At 53.8% G+C, this 13408-nt stretch overlaps 1 long non-coding RNA gene across 1 annotated transcript; it reads left to right on the top strand.

Moving 5' to 3' along the window:
• Positions 1-3496: 3496 nt before the first annotated feature.
• On the top strand, positions 3497-7167 carry LOC137847198 (uncharacterized). Its single transcript, XR_011090849.1, has 3 exons — positions 3497-5755; positions 6440-6571; positions 6997-7167. It is a non-coding gene; the product is annotated as an uncharacterized lncRNA (long non-coding RNA).
• The last annotated feature ends 6241 nt before the right edge of the window (positions 7168-13408 follow it).

Below are 13408 nucleotides of genomic sequence, written 5' to 3'. Positions count from 1 at the left end.
CACGCGCCCTAACCGCCGCCGCCGCTCTCGCCCCGAGCGAGGCAGCGCCTCACCTGCGACGGGAAGCGAGCTGGACAGGAGACCGCCCGTGCCTGAACACCGGACACCGCCGCGGCTCCCCCGGGACAGGGGAGCGCGGAAGAGCCGGCCCGCCGGGGGCCCTGTCCGACGCGACCCGAGTGGCCTCATCGATCGGAAAAAAAAAAAAAAAAAAAAAAAAAAAAAAAGAGCAGCGAACAGCGTCGCGTGCGTGCGTGCGTGCGGGTGTGCTGGAGCAACGTCCGCGAGAGGTGCTCGCGCCGACCTGAACATCGGCCCTGAGAGGAACCGACCCGCCGGGAAGCCTCTCCGACGTGCCCGAGGAACGCCTCGACGGGCGCCTGCGTGCGGGTGACGTGAGGTGCATCGTCGGGAGCCGGAGGCGCCGCCGCCTCGGCCGTGACAATCCGCGGGGTCCCCCCTCTTTCGCCTTCCGAGCCTCCGGGACCCACACAAGCAGCCGGGGACGCCCCCGGACAGACGCGTTCGGGCGCCGGCGGACCGCCCGCCGGCTTCTGGCCGCTCTCTCTCTCTCTCCACAGCTCTGAGCTCGCGGCTCGTTGCTGCTTCTCCGGCGACTCGCACGCGCGCGCCCCCTTCTCGCTCGCGCGCCGGCTCTCCAAGCCCCAAGCGCTCGCTCGGCACCGCTGGCGGAGCAGAGTCCTCACTCTCTCCTATAGACGGACAGAAAAGTCCTTGCCTCGGAAACGACGCGGGTCCTTTTCCAGGCTACCGCGGCGAGGCACCCGAGCGCAACCGACTTTTACCTCGACCTAACTGGAGGCACAGAGAAACAGCGACGCCTACCACACCTTCCGAGCCGTGGCACGAGCTGCTAGTCTACCTCCAGCCCCACGGCGGGCCCCAAAGTCCCGTCGGAGACGCGGTAGACCTGGCCGCCGTTCCCTCTGCCCGATCGTCGGCAAACTCCTTCGCGCGGGTAGACCTGGCAACCTCAGGAGGACACGGGGAGGCCCGCCGGCCGGGAACCAACACCGCCGGCCCGCCTTCCTTCGCTTTTCGAGCGGGCCCTTCCGGCACTTTTCGGACCTTTTCGGGCTTTTTCGGACCTTTCCGGGAATTTCCGACGCTTTCCGCGCCATCGGAACCCCTCGGGAACCGCTCGACCGACCGACGGGCGCGCGCCTTCGCAAACGCGCGCGCGCGCGCGCTCCCGTCGCTGCCGGGCAGACCCCAACGCCGTTCTCGCGGCCGGACCTGCAGCGACCCCTACAGGTCGCCAACCGGCAAAACAAACATGGCGACCGCGGCCGGGTAGACCTGGCGGCCGCAGAAAGCTACGGGGAGACCAGGCGGCCGTGGAAGGACGCGGGCACACCAGGTGGCTGCAGGAGGACCGGGAGACGAGGCGACGGGGGGGTACGGTAGACCTGGCAACCTCAGGAGGACACTTGGAGACCTGCCGGCCGGGAACCAACACCTCCTGCCCGCCTTCCTCCGCTTTTCGAGCGGGCCCTTCCGGCACTTTTCGAACTCTTTCGGGTCCTTTCGGACCTTTCCGGGAATTTCCGACGCTTTCCGCGCGATCAGAACCGCTCGGGAACCGCTCGACTGACTGGCGGACGGGAGCCTTCGCAAACGCGCTCGCGCAAGCGCTCCCGTCGTTGCCGGGCAGCCCCAGACGCCGTTCTCGCGGCCGGACCTGCAGCGACCCCTACAGGTCGCCGCCGGCTAAACAAACATGGCGACCGCAGCCGGGTAGACCTGGCGGCTGCTGTCCGCAGCGCTTGTACAAGGCGCCCGCGGCCCCCCCGAGCCGGGGAATACATGCCGGCCGGGAACCAACTCCGCCGTCGTTTCCCTAGCAGGGCTCTGCCTTGCCTTGCTCAGCTTCCATCCGCATTGCTCTGCTCTCCTGTGCTGTGCTAGGCTTCTCTCGGAGACCGTCCCGCTGATTTTGATGCTGAGTCGAGCGGTATAATTACGAACACATAAACCGTCAGACACAGAGCTTGGCCTCCCCGCAGCCCAGCGACTGTTCCCTCAGAACTGGCACGAGGGGGCAGCAGGCCTGGAGATGTTACCCAGCATGTAAGTAAAAACGATTCACACAGCTACGGTAAAAGAAAGGCAACAATAAAGAAATAAACAGCTAAAGCAAGACATGGTTCTTGCCCAACTTCACGGTGCACCAGGAGATGTGAAGGATGCTGGGGAGAGGGCGATCAGGGTATAGCCACTGTCCAAGTCTGGCTGCCACCTGCACACAACATGAGGGCCCTCCGGTCTCCCCCCCACAGACACTTGGAACCCAAAGGAGGGCTGGCCGCCAGCTCGCTACGTTCGCTTTGCTTCCCTTTATTTTGCCTTGCTCCGCTTTGCCTTGCTCATCCAGGCACAGTTTTGCATTCCCATACCTCCTTTCCTCTGCTGTTCTTGCCCCTGCTTTGCCTCAGAGTGTTTTGCTCTTTCTCTCCTGGAAATACTTTGCATTTCCTTGTGCTACTTTCCTTTGCTTTGCTTTTCCTTAGCTCTGCTTTGTCTTCCCTGGCCTTGCTTTCGTTTGCTTTATCAGACCATGTTTTCCTTTGTTTAGCTTTGCTTTGCTCTGCTTTGCTTTGCCTTTCATCTTTTATTCGTTTTCCTTTTTTTTTTAATGTATTTATTTATTTATTTATTTCATGTGCCTTGCATGATTTGTTTTCATGTTGGACCTATCTGATGTGTTTTTACAGGCCGTGCTTTGCTTTTCCAGGCCCTGGTGGTCACTGCTTTTCCCTATGCCTAGCAGGGCTTTTCCTTGTCTTGCTCAGCTTTCATCCGCATTGCATCCGATCAGGGTACAGCCACTGTCCAAGTCTGGCTGCCACCTGCACACAACCTGGAGCCCTCCGGTCTCCCCCCAACAGGCACTTGGAACCCAAAGGAGGGCTGGCCGCCAGCTCGCTACGTTCGCTTTGCTTCTCTTTGTTTTGTCCTTGCTCTGCTTTGCTTTGCTCTTCCTGGCAGTTCTGCTTTTCCATACCTCCTTTTCTCTCCTGTTCTTGCCCCAGCTTTGCTTTGTTTTGCCTCAGATTGTTTTGCTGTTTCTTTACTGGCATTGCTTTGCTTTTCCTTGTGCTACGTTCCCTTGCTCTGCTTTGACTTGCTCAGCTTTGCCTTCCCTGGCCATGCTTTCCTGGGTTTAGTTTTGGGTTATAGACCTGGCACTGCTTTGCTTTTCCTACCCCTGCTGTGCTTTGCCTTGCCTCAAACTGCTTTGCTTTGCTTTGTTTGCTTTGTCTTCCCTGGTTATGCTTTGCTTTTCCTGGTGCTACTTTCCTTTGCTCAGCTTTGCCTTCCCTGGCCTTGCTTTGTTTTGCTTTATGGGGCCATGCTTTCCTTTGCTTAGCTTAGCTTTGCTTTGCTTTGCTTTTCCTTGCTCAGCTTTCCCTTCCCTGGCCATGCTTTCGTTTGCTTTATCAGGACATGCTTTCCTTGGTTTAGCTTTGGTTTATAGACCTGGCACAGGTCTATAAACTGGCCTTGCTCTCACCCTCAGCTACGTTAATATCCATTCACCACAAATCTTTGGAGCCAGCCACACCGCCAGTTTTTAACCCATTGAAACGTAATTCTTTCCAGGCCTTAAGCAGCCAGATCCTCTGGAAGAATGCTGTGGCAAATCGTTTCAAAAGCCTTTTTGAAGTTTAGGTAGACCACATCCACAGCCTTTCCCTTGTCCACTGAGCACATCACCTTCTCATAGATTTAGATCTGATTTGTCAAGCAGGTCCTGCTTTGATAAACCCAACTGGGTTTATCAAAGGGCCTGATCAGCTGGTTGTCCTGTTGTGTGATGGTACTCAAGATAATCTGCTCCATGAGTTTCCCTGGCTCAGAGGTCAGACTGACAGGCCTGTAGTTCTCGGATCATCCTTCTGTCTCTTCTTGTAGATATCCATCATATTTGCTAGTTGACAGTTGACAGGGACCTCCCCTGATAGCCAGGACTGCTGAAAAATGATGGAAAATGGCTTGGTGAGCACTTCTGCCAGCTCCCTCAGTACCAATGGGTGGATCCCATCTAGTCCCCTATACGTCTGCATATCTGGGTGGAGTAGCAGTTCTCTAACCATTTCCTCATGGATTATGAGAGCTTCATTCTGTTCGAGGTCCTTATCTACCAGCTCAGGGGGAGAGTATCAGGGTAGCTACTGGTCTTGCTGCAAAACACTGAGGTAAAGAATGCACTGAGTACCTCAGCCTTTTCATCATCTCTTTTAATTCAAACGAACAAACAAACAAAAACCATTTTTATTGTCTTTAACAGTAATAGACATATTGAGCTCCAGCTGGGTTTTGGCCATTCTAATTTTTTTTCTTTGCACAGCCTAACAACATTTAGGACTCCAGAGAAAATGACAGGGCTTCAGAGAAAATGATAGCATACATGAGAAGCACAGAAAAAATGGAACTGGGCAACCTTCCATCCTCTACCCTTCTGTGAGCCTGGTCTGCAGCTCCATTTAACTAGTTACTCCTCTACTGTTCACACTCTCCTACAACTGCTGATACTGTTATCTTGTGAGAGCACAATTAGAATGAGACATCTCCCTGCAGATATTAACAGCTGACAGAATGTGGCATCTGTCCAGAGAAACCTTGAGAACTGCAGGATTTTCCCTATACAAACTTCTTGACATTGAGAAGGAGAAGAGCCCATTCCTGCACTGGAGGAAGAGGAACCCCACACATCAGGGCAGACTGGGACTGTGCTGAGTGAGCAGTGCCCAGGGCACCACAAGGGATGCCATACGAGCAGTAGTGCCTGCTCACCAGGAACCAGGCCAGCTTCCTACAGAGCTGCCTTATGAGGAGCATAGCCACCAAGAAGATCTGGATTGTCAGACTCAGCTCACATCCAGTGTGACACCACATGGAAAAGTGTCTACAGCTAGCCGGTAAAGAGGTACACGGGAGTCCCTACAATATCCTGATTTGGAGAGGAGCTAGGGCTATGGAAAGGCTGAAAGCCCCAACAGGACCCAGGTCTTTGTGTCTATAGCTATGGCTGTTGTCTCTGCCAGTGAGACCTACGAGGAGAGAGCACCAGGGCCTCATTGTCTCCTTGCCCCTACCCATGAACCAGGAAGGGGTCGTACCATTCTCCTGAACTTGGCAATGCACATCCCCATCTCCTACTGCCCCAGGAAGAGCCCTGAGCAAGGTGTAAAGGGAAAGGTTCTCTCTCCCAGAGGCAGGGTGTCAAGGTTTGACCCTTGTGCTTGGTGAAACGCATCCACTTTGTCTACACCTCAGTGTCACCTTCACACTGTTTTTGTCTCCTTGTCCTCACTGCCTCCACTGTTCTATTCTAACGAGCTCCAAGGGGGAGCTGTGTCAGTGCTGGCCATCAGGGGGACACTCCAGGAAATATACATCTGACATGGACTTCTGGAGAGATGTCTTCAATTGTCTCTTAGTGCTTGAGGTCTGTGGGCTCATCATCAAAGCCCCCAGAGAAGTAATTACAATGCCTTGGGTTGCTGAGCTGGGCCGGGCTCCTGGGACAGAGAGAGCTCCTGGCAAGAGGCCCTGGTGCAGAGAGACAGCTCTGCCCAGGAGCAGCTCCTCTGCACAGTGCAACAGGGCTGGGGGCTCTGACAACAGCTGGCATGGGGAGAGGAGAGAAGGAGAGAGGGCTTGGAGGCAGTTGGGAGTGGGAGGATGCTGAGCGCTGACCGCAGGAGAAATCTGCACAGCCCTTGACGAGGTAAGCGTCTGGCTGCAAGGCCATATAGCTGCAGGTCCTGGAAGGGTCTCCTCCTGGGTCTTGTTTCTGGGAGGGCAGTGGGCAATGCAGTAGGCTTTGAGAGTCCTGCTGGATTGCACTGAGAGGTGAGGACGTCTGGCAGAAGCCCCTTGGAGTGCCCTAAGCCAGGTGCCCCCGGTCAGCCCAGAACACCCTGCCATGGCCGCCCATGCCAGGCTCTCTGTCAGCTATCCCGTAGCCATGGAGGTGCCCCTTGACAGGGTCCTGTTGGTGGCAGGGTGCTGCAGGGCAGCGCTGAGCACAGCCACGTGGGATGGGGTCTGTGAGCATGGGCAGGGGGAAAGAAGAGGTGGGCGCAGATCAGCAGCTCCCGGCAGGAACAGCTGCAGGCAGCAGAGAGAGGGGCAGGCGGCCAGAAGGAGCTGTTGCCAGAAACGCTGTGGAAGGGGGGATTCGGGCACCTCGTGGCCATGCCCTGCAGTGCAGATGCCTTCTCCTGGAGCAGTCCCTCCCTGGCTTCCTCTCCCCCTGCACCCCATGGGCTGTGGGGCAGGCATGGCCAGCACAGCAGGCAGAGCCCAGACGAGGAGAAGCTCTCAAGCTCCTTCTGGCTTGCTGTGGCTCTCCTCAATTAGCAGCCATCTAATGTTTTTTGTTTGTTTGTTTGTTTGTTTTTTTCCTCAGGGAAACACCAGAGTGGGATGGTCCTGTAGCTCAGAGGAATAACAAAAGTGACAGAGCTGCACTGCTCAGTCTTCACCAAGGCACGGTCCCTTTGCCTCCTGGCACCCACAGGATTTCTCTGGGAGTGCACAGGTAATGTAAGGGAGTTCAAGCATCCAACACCTGTCATAAGCATTAGAAGTGTTATTGAAAGCTAAATTAAAAAAAAAAAAAAAGGGGAGGGGCAAAAAAAAAATAAAATACCTGCAGGTCTGCTCTGCATTGGGTTGTTGACAACAACACTGAAAAGCTCATGGATGTGACAAGTGGACGGCACTTGAGTTTCTCCCATCTTCCTGCTTCCATCCTGCAGCACAGCAGGAAGGACTCCTCTGGAGCCCACAGCAGCCCCTGCTCCCAGTGCCACTATCAGCCAGCACCAGCTGGAGCTCAAGCAAGAAAGCTGCAGAAAGGTTCTCCTGCAAACAAATGCTCGGGCTGGGGGTGCTCTAAGGCTTGTAATAAGTCTCCCTCAGAGAAGTGTGTACTAACTTGTTCTGCCTTATCGTCTTCAACAGACAGCTGTGTTTAATGTCAGCAAATGCCCAACGTCAGCACTGTGAGTGAGTTCCTCCTTCTGGCATTTGCAGACAAGCGGGAGCTGCAGCTCCTGCACTTCGCACTCTTCTTGGACATCTACCTGGCTGCCCTCCTGGGCAACGGCCTCATCCTCACCGCCGTAGCCTGCGACCACCGCCTCCACACTCCCATGTACTTCTTCCTCCTCAACCTCGCCCTCCTCAACCTGGGCTGCATCTCCACCACTGTCCCCAAAGCAACAGCCAACTCCCTGTGGGACACCAGGGCCATCTCCTATCAAGGATGTGTTGCACAAGTCCTCTTTTTCGTATTCTTCATTGGAGCAGAGTATTCCCTTCTCACTGTCATGGCCTACGACCGCTACGTTGCCATCTGCAAGCCCCTGCACTATGGGAGCCTCCTGGGCAGCAGAGCTTGTGCCCAGATAGCAGCAGCTGCCTGGGGCAGTGGCTTTCTCAACGCTGTCCTGCACATGGCCAACACATTTTCCCTGCCCCTCGGCCAAGGCAATGCTGTGGACCAGTTCTTCTGTGAAATCCCCCAGATCCTCAAGCTCTCCTGCTCAGATGCCTACCTGAGGGAAGTTGGGGCACTTGTCTTTACTCTTTCTTTAGTATTTCTTTGTTTTGTTTACATTGTGGTGTCCTATATGCTGATCTTTAGAGCGGTGGTGAGGATGCCCTCTGAGCAGGGCCGGCACAAAGCCTTTTCCACGTGCCTCCCTCACCTGGCTGTGGTCTCTATGACTGTCAGCACTGGTTTGTTTGCCTACCTGAAGCCTCCCTCCATTTCTTCCCCATCCCTAGACCTGGTGGTGGCATTTTTGTACGTAGTGATGCCTCCGGCAGTGAATCCCATAATCTACAGCATGAGGAACCAGGAACTGAAAAATGCTCTCAGGAAATTACTTTCATACATACTTCTTAAGAATCATTAATATGCTCACCAGCCTAAAAATACTGAGTGAATATCTCACAAAATATTTTCTGATTTATTTTTATTTTTTTTTTATTTTTATTTTTTAACATGTGAAAGTATTATTTTAATTTAAGGGAATTTCTTCTTATCTTCCTACATATTGATTTTTATTTTGACCTAGTCATCTACGGTACTTCAAGAACCAATCTTCCAGTGTAGATAAAGACAATAAAGAAGCCATTAGATATTCACAGCTCTCAGATCCCATCTCATTCTCCCAATGGAGAAGGGGCTCAAGACCAAAAGCACTGCTGTCACATTTAGGAATAGCTCAGCTGGCCATTGGGGCTGCCCATCACTACTCAGTGGGGCAATCTGGAGCTTCACCGACTGGAATCTGGAGCTGCTCTGTGCCTGGGCCAGGCCTCTTGTGCTGGCCCTGTGGGACACAGATACTCTGTGCTGGGGATCCTCCAGGCAAGAGACCAGGGCTCCTGCAGCTTCATGGACCTCCATCTCCTGAGCCATGGCTGGCCCCAGCCTGGGGACTGCTGGGGAGGCCCAGAGCCACTTTTGTCCCAGCAGCTGAGGTGCCTTGCAAGGGGCTGGGGCTGTGGTGGCCGTGCCCAGAGCCCTGCAGCAGCCTGCAGTGGGCACTGCCCTGGGGCCAGCCCAGCCTGGGCTGCTGGGTTGGGCTGGGCATTGCCTGGCAAAGGGCAACAGCAGCGTCAGGGAGTGGTGGGAGCATGCAGGGGAGGGCTCCCAGCAGGGCTTGGTCCTGCAGAGCCAGAACTGTGTGAAGGGAGCCCAGAGCTGCAGGGGCAGGGGAGAGGAGGCTGCTCTGGGCCCTTGCTGGCCTGGTCAAAGCAGAAAGGGGGCCCAGGGCATTTGCCCCCTCACTGCAGCCTGCCAGGACCTGCAACGCACTCATGGAGCGTCCAGGGCCAGCCAGCCCCTGCATGGGGATCTGCTGCCCGCCTTGCCCCGGCCCTCTCCAGCGCCCTCCTTGCAGCTCTCTGATGCACGCTAGCACCTCCCAGTGCGTGCCATCCAGCACATCTGCTGAGGGCCAGTGCGGTTGCTGCTGGGGCAGGGAGCTCAACATGGTCCTTGCAGCCCCCTGCCCTGGACCTGCCTCTCCCCTTGGCCTCAGCCCCGGCCCCGGCCTTGTCTCTGCTGGCAGGAGCACTCTTGGCATGCGCTTCCTGGCCTCCCCTCACCAGCGCACAGCTGCTGCCCACTCAGGCTGCTGGCACAAACGTGTCCTCACCAGCAGCACCACCCCTTGGGATGCTTCTCCTGGTGTTGTCCACACCGTCTTGACTCCTTGTCTCTGCTGGACCCCACCTTCCACACCCAGATGCGTCCCTTGGCTGTCATCGCCTTCTCCCCTGCCACATGGGGTGACAATGCCATAGTGGGACATGTTTCCAGTGGGCCATCTACCAGACACAGTAATGAATACTATGAGCAGGACTAGAGGGGTCTTGCTTCCAGCCAGGGGGACACAGGGAGGAAAGGGACAATTGGGTTTACTGGACTGTGTATATTTAATGGCCTGGCACATCAGACCCACAAATGTATCAGGCTATACTGGACACTGGTGCACAGTGTACCCTAACGCCATCAAGACTTAAAGAGGTAGAACCCACCTATATTTCTGGAGTGACAGGGGGATCCCAAGAGTTAACTGTCTTGGAGGCTGAAGTGAGTCTAACTGGGGAGGAATGGCAAAAACAACCCATTGGGACTGGCCTGGAGGTTATGTTCATCCTCGGAGTAGACTGCTTCAGGAGAGTGTAAGGAATGTTTCAGCAATTTGTGTCAATAGAGGGCTTGAAGGGTAAACCTTGAGTCTCTGATATCTTGGGGGGGGGGGTTCAGAATAACTGCTAACTATTGTGACTATTGCATGGGACACTACACTAGTCTCTGTATCTGGCCAAGAGATTAAGGAGAAGGGGAAAGCTGAAGGACAACTGAAAGAGAAAGCTTGCATGGGATGCTGCACAAGTCTCTGACATTTGGCCAGGATGGACAAAGGAGAAGGAAAAGAAAAAAGCCTGGGAGGAAGACTATGAGCCTTCAGCATGAGAGACCCCCCAGAGGGACCACTGGAGAGTGATACTCACGTGCCAGTGAGAGGGTTCGGATTCTGGGAACTAATTATAATAACCCTGCCTTTACTAGAAGTAGTAATAAATATGTATTAGCCTAGGAGCATACAAACCAGCCGCTTGATGTAACTGGTGTGTGTCTTGGTGGAGCAGAGACTCCTGGCGCACCCAATGCTGTTTGCTTACTTCTATTCGCTTAAAAATTTGTAAACTTTGAAGTTCCCTCTTGTAATAAATGACTAAGTCCCAAATAGAATTACAATCAAAGTTCCAGAGGGCACCACCAGTGGGGCTTTGGCATCGCTGCCTTCAAGACTGGGGACAGTAAACAGTTGTCTACCTTGCTTGGCCTTCCACAGAATCCTTCTGATGTGGGTTTGCTGAGGGTTGAAGAACAGCAGGTGCCAATGGCTACCATGGCAGCGCACCTGAGGCAGCATCATATCATAGAATCACAGAATCCCATAGAGTTAGGGCCTGTAGCGCCCATGCAGAGCACTTGTGGCAAAGTAGGAGCTGAGATTGGGTTCTGCGGTGCAGAGGAGGCCCCATGCAGAAAAGATGAGGTTAAACAGCAACTTTGCAGGGGGGGTGTCCATCGTGGTTTGGCATGGGAGGCTTCTGGCCACGAAGGGGCAAGGGATGGGTTGACACAACTTCTCTGGGTTCCATTGACCACCCCCCCCAAAGGAAAGAATGTCTTCCTTATTCCTAATTTTAAAGCACCCTCTTTTAGTTTTAAAACATTACCTAAAGGCCCCCTTTAGGTACTGGAAGGCTGCAATAGGGTCTCTCCAGGCTGAAGAGAACCACCTTTCTCAGCCAGTCTTCATTGAAAAGGTGCCCCAGCCTCTCTATCCTGTTTTTGGCCTCTTCTAGACTACCTCTAATACTTCCATGTCCTTCCTGAGTTTGGGGTCCCAGAGCTGAATGCAGTAATCCAGGAGGGGTCTTCCAAGAGCAGAGTTGAGTGAGAGAATGACCTCTCTCAACCTTTGGGCCAAACTTCTTTGATGTAGCCCAGAATACAGTTGGCTTTCTGGGCTGCAAACTCACATTGCCGTCACAGGTTGAGCTTCTCATCCACCAACACTCCAGGTCCTTCTCCTCAAAGCTGCTCTCTATCCATTCTCCACCCGGCTGGTATTTGTGCTTTGGATTGCCCCAGTCCAGCTGCAGGACCTTGCACTTGGCCTTTGTGAACCTCATGAGGTTCCCACAGGAAAATCTCTCAAGCCTGTCCAGGTCCATCTGTATATCATCCCTTCCCTTCAGTGTATTGACTGCACCACCCAGCTTGGTGTCATCAGCATACTCACTGAGACTGCACTCAGTCACACTGTCCATGTCACTGACAAAGTGTTAAACAGTGCTGGCCCCAATACTGACCCCTGAGGAACACCACTCTTTACTGACCTCCACTTGGACATTGAGCTGTAGACTCCAGCTCCTTGAGGGTGACCATCCAGACAATTCCTCACCCACCAGGTGATCCATCCATCACACCCATGTCTCTTCAATTGAGAGACAAGGCTATCGTGTGGGACAGTGTCAAATGATTTGCACAAGTCAAAGTTCACGATGTGAGGTGCTCTTCCCCTCTCCACCAATGCTTTAAGCCCATCGTAGAAGGCCACCAGGTTTGTCAGGCACCATCTGCCCTGTGTGAAGCCATGTTGGCTGTCACCAACAGCCACCAGTTTGCTGTCACCACCAGTCCAAAAGGCAGAGTAGAATGACCTGTCAGAGAGAGGCATTTGCAATGAACCTGTGCAAGGAGGGTGACAAAAATCTCATGGGAACACTGGGGATAATTACTGGAGTTCTACACAGAGAAATGGTCAAGGCTCTGTGAGGTGCCCATATCTGAGCTGGCCTGGTGCACTGCTCATCTACACTGGTCTGCACAGAGACACTAGTCCCTGCCTTACACAAATACAGGCAGTGCACTGCAGCACTTGCAGGGTCCCTCTGGCTCCTGCAGCCACTGCCAGAGGCTGGGAGGCACCTCAGCCCTGTGGTGGGTGCATCACCTTGCTCTGTCCTCCTCTGAGATGTCCCAAAGCATGAGAAATGGGCACAGGGACCTTGAGGGTTCAAGGAAACACATTGCAGAGCTGCGTTCAGGTCTTGCACTTTGGACTAGATGGTATCTGAAGGTGCCTTCCCCCTGGACTATTCTCTGCTATTCAGGCAGATGCCCCATGGTTGTTACTTTCAGGAAGAATGATCCTGAGGACACTCTGCCCCACTGGCCTTCATGACACCCCTAGGGATAGCCGATGGCCTTTGTGCTTGCTCTTGTTCCTCCCCCCATGTGCATACGATGTGCCTGCAGGTAGCAGCAGCAGCAAAGGGTTTCTGTTTCTGTGTATCTCCTGCACCTGGACAGGCCCTGCTCTTCTCCCAGCACATCCTATGTGCCAGGGAGCCTTCGGGACTCTCTTTGAGAACGTTCTGATGTGACAGCAACTCCGAAAGATGACGTGAGCCTTCAGGCACAGCCCTTTTAGGAGGGAAATGCTGTTCTGGAGGCCAGCTGTGTCACTCATGTGCCCACTGCCTGTCCCTGCCTGCAGTCCCAGCACAGCCCCATAGCAGCACTGGCACCAAGCTACAGGAGCAGCCAGGCCTTACTCTGCCAGCAGGGCTCAGCAGGAGAGGGTGGCAGTGGCAGGAGAGCAGCTCTGCATGGACCCAGCGCTAGTGCTCTCGGGCTGGACTGCTGGGCCATTACTCTTTTCCCCTCCACCTCTGCACACAGGCACTGCCTCTGCAGCCACAGGAAACGTCTCAGAGGAAGGATATAAGACAAAAAAGGCACTTTAATTCATTTAAATACTCAAGCAAAATGAAGAATTATATTTCTTTGTGGAAAACATCCAATAAAATAAAATTGAGAATAAAAAAAAAACTACCATGACAACACAAGAACATAATACCCACTGGCTTCACCTATCATGAATAAAATTACAAGTGGTTTACAGAAAAAGGCAGGCAATATATTGGTCAAGAAAAACACCCAGTCATCACTTTCCACATGGCAACCTTGATCTCCTTGTTCCTCATGCTGTAGATGAAGGGGTTCATTACTGGAGGCACCACCAAGTACAGAAATGCCAGAACAACATCCAGGGAAGAGGAGAAAATAGATGGGGGCTTCAGGTGGGCAAAAATAATTGTGCTGAGAAAGAGGGAGACCACAGCCAGGTGAGGGAGGCATGTGGAAAAGGCTTTTTGCCGTCCCTGCTGCGAGGGGATCCTTAGCACAGCCCTGAAGATCTGCACGTAGGACAGAGCAATGAAAACAAAACACCCCAACAATAGAAAAGCAGTAACTGTAGTAAGTTGAACT

This window comes from Anas acuta, chromosome W (assembly GCF_963932015.1).
Source record: "Anas acuta chromosome W, bAnaAcu1.1, whole genome shotgun sequence".
Taxonomy (NCBI): Eukaryota; Metazoa; Chordata; class Aves; order Anseriformes; family Anatidae; genus Anas; species Anas acuta.
The sequence above is the reverse complement of the archived record's forward strand: the minus strand, read 5'-3'. Positions and strand labels throughout refer to the sequence as shown.